We start from the raw sequence: 3,682 nt of genomic DNA, 5'->3' as shown, positions 1-3,682 counted from the left end.
TCTGGTAACAATACAAAATATTTTGAACCTGCTATCTTTACTATTTTGAGGGGTAAATATTTTGAACCCTAACTTTGACATTTTGATATTTTGACTTTCTATTTATGAACATAAATATCTTGTCATTATAGAAATGTTGATAAATTTTATTTTTTAGAATAAATATTTTGGGTTACTTTTTAGAATAAATCCATTAAGCCCAATTAAATCCATGATCAACTTGTTACATAGAGTAGTCACATACTATTCTTAGTTCCATTGTCATTTTTCTTCTACTGAAGATTTGTAATTGGGATCAGTTATTTGCAATGTAAATTTTCAATTAGCAATAATCGCACCTCAGATAAACCTCATTGGCTACGATACTGCCACTGTGCAAAGCTGCAATGTAAATTTTATAAGAAAAATTTGATTAATCAATTTTTTTCAAATCAAAACTTTTTAATGGTTATACTTTCTGATGTTTTGGTTTGGGTCATTATTCTACCAAGACAAATTTTCCTGGATATAATATATATATATTATATATATATAATATATATATATTATACAAAAATATTTTAATAAGATGTTATTCTTCATCTAATTTTAGTTAACAAATTTTATCATGTGCGGTTATATCCTTTCTTGGTTTTATTTTTTGTTAATTATGTGTAGCAAGTTCACTCATTAGGGACCACCAAGCCAAAATGCCGCTGGAGTTTTATTGGTAGCATCAAAATAGCTTGCTTTGAGTTGGGTGCTCTCTGCATTTGGGTAATACTTACTGTAAAGTCTGGAGTAATACTCAGAGAGAGAGAGGGTAAAAATAAACCAGGGAAAGATTTAGAGATCACTAAATTTTAAGTCTCATGTATGAGAATCTCTAAAAGTGAATATTTCAATAAGTTATATTTTCTACATCATCACACTTTCTTTATGTTAGGAAATAATGAGTAAAACTTACCCTTCCCAACTAACCAGCATTAAGCAGAAGTCCTGAATTGAATGAGATGCATAAATCATTTCACTGGTAAAAGAATTTCGGGGGACTCCTAGGTGGCTTAGTCAGTTAAGCATCTGCCTTTGGCTCAGTCCTGATTCCAGGGTCCTGGGATGGAGTCCCTACAGAGGGCTTCCTGCTCAGCACGGAGTTTGCTTCTCTCTCTCCTCCTGCGTGTGCTCTCTCTCTCTCTCTGGCAAATAAAATAAAATCTTAAAAAAAAAAAAAAAGAGAATTCAGATGAATAACTTAACATTGAAACATTGGTGGAACAAGATAGACTTTCAAAAGATGTCCCCTTGGATGGCTGAGCAAAATAATCTCCCAATAACTATATTCAAATTTTATTAGACCACCATTCAAAACATGTAAGGCCTTAGGTCGTTTTTCGCCTCTTCCAACATAATAGTGCCATACCTTTTCAAAAAACATCTCTCATTGTTTAGTGACATGAATGGCTTATTGATATTTAATATATGGAGAGAAAAAGGTAATTAAGATAATTAGTGCAAGGGACACCATGAGAAAATATATGAAAAAAATCTTTTCTCAGAAAGACAATAACTTGAAGGACGAGAGCGAACATTTTAGAATCAGACAGATGTGTGATCAGGTGTTTTCTCCATCGTGTCCCTTGCACAATTTGTTCACTCTCTCAGGGCCTCCATATCCCCCTTTGTTAAATGAAGGTAATCAGTGCTCCTACTTCGCAGGTTCTCGTGAGGATTAAGTAAGATAACGTGTACAGAGCACTTAGGCCAGTGCAAGTAGTATAACATGTATTTAACAAATACTATTGAACTGAACATTTTAATAGTGTAAGTTTAAATGTTTTAAAATGGTGAAAGCACTACTGAGGTAGTAGTTTTTTATGAATTGTATGGGTTTGATATTATCACAGACATTGCTCTTTACCTTTTCCTATAAACAGGGCCTATAAAATTTAGCCAGTTGCTATAGCCACTGCCCTACATGTTATCAATACATCTGTATGCTGGCAGAGAGAAACCAGAGAGATTATTATGCACACCTATTCTGGTAGAACTAATTTCATATTTTAGCTATAGTGACTGATACTGAATATTTCTTATATTGTGTTTTCGATTCAATGATTTTTGAATTATCACTCTAAACTATAGAAGATCTTACAAAGTATCTATTTTTGATACTCATTTTTGTAAAATATGCATGTGTTAATTGTACAAATCTTGAGAAGAATCTTTGCTGTCTTAAGTAAAATAGTAAAACCCTGTTGCCTAGAGTCAATTTTCAGTTCCACAGTATAGTATAGACTTTCTTAGCCTTTGCATAAATGGGGAATTAGTTTAACATCAAGAAAAACAAATTAAGATGACAGCCTGTTTAAGAAAAAATAATGAAGACTATAGGAATCGACCTAATCTTATAGTTTCTATATGAATTTATTGTACTCTTGAAGAGTTGTAAACAAATATTAGAATTAGAGCTAAATATAAGATGCTCTGGGTGTTTAATTATTCCTTAAAGAGTAATTAGGTTGCCACAAAAACTCAATCTCACCTGGATTAGCAATGAAATAATATCAATGCCTAATAAGTATATGTTGTAAATAAATCAAGATATAAAGAGCAGATGCCACAAAGGAAAGGAAAAATAAACTACTGAAATAAACAATCGTATTTGAAATAGTCATTTCTAATTACAAAAAACCTCACTGATATATTCTACCCTTGAAGAAACCAGTCTGAATCAACAACAACAAATAATAACAAATTAGAAACGCTAATAAGAAATGCAGATATATTACTTTCAAATTCACACTGTAAATTTAGCTGCTAATAAAAGCACTTCTAAGTAACAGACTTTCATTGCATTTCATTGCATGCTTTAATAAATAGGTGGGAATCATCTGAAATTAGGTAGACCCATTTGTATCACACAATGTGTTAAAATCTTTAAGAACAGCTTGGTTAAAAGCCTCAAGCAATCTTGTTTACACTATTAGCAAATCCTTGCTCCATAGATCATACAAAAGTAAATTTCAGCCTAGCCTAGTTCAAATTATCATAAATTCTGAATTATATTCAGCATTTTAAAGCTGGAAGGGACCTCAGAGATCTTCCAGTGAAGTCTGTAATAATGAGGTTTTCCTGGCTGTTACATCTAAAACACATACCATATGTGTAAACAAATTCTAAACATTGTTGACTATTTTCAAAAACGGTTACTGACAATGTATTGTTACTTCAGTCTGGTATATCTTTCCAAACCTACTGATAGTTTCACATGATATTCAGAAATGTTTCGTCAGGATGGTTTGAAATCATAAGCAGTGTGTTGCATTGCTTTTGTTATTTGCTTTATCTTTTTGTTTTCTTGTCCCACTCCAGTTGAGAAAGTTTGGGAGTAAACATCTTCATGCCAACAGTTCGAATAGACAAAATATACCGATAAGATAGCCAACAATTTCAAGAAGTTGCAAGAAGTCAAAACAGAACTATTACACAGGTCTGAAATCACTAGTGGTGGGAGCCACCATGTGGCTTTCTACACACATGAAAGAAAGCTTAGAATTTCACTCCTGTACTCTTTTCTGCTTAAGTGGATTTTATCCTGGGAGGAAATCAGAGACAAACCTGGCATGCAACACCGCTGAACTTTAGCCTGCAATTTCCCAGAAACTGGTTCTCTGCTTACCAGGCCCCCTAACTGGATATTCTC

The 3,682-nt window shown here is 32.8% G+C and overlaps 1 pseudogene; it reads right to left on the bottom strand.

Annotated features, from left to right (window-relative positions):
* Nucleotides 1-269: 269 nt before the first annotated feature.
* On the bottom strand, nt 270-383 carry LOC116866454 (annotated as a pseudogene).
* Between the last annotated feature and the right edge of the window lie 3,299 nt (nt 384-3,682).

Source organism: Lontra canadensis, unplaced genomic scaffold (assembly GCF_010015895.1).
Source record: "Lontra canadensis isolate GAN:19392208 unplaced genomic scaffold, GSC_riverotter_1.0 scaffold9, whole genome shotgun sequence".
In the NCBI taxonomy this organism is placed as follows: Eukaryota; Metazoa; Chordata; class Mammalia; order Carnivora; family Mustelidae; genus Lontra; species Lontra canadensis.
This window is presented reverse-complemented; position numbering and strand designations above follow the sequence as displayed.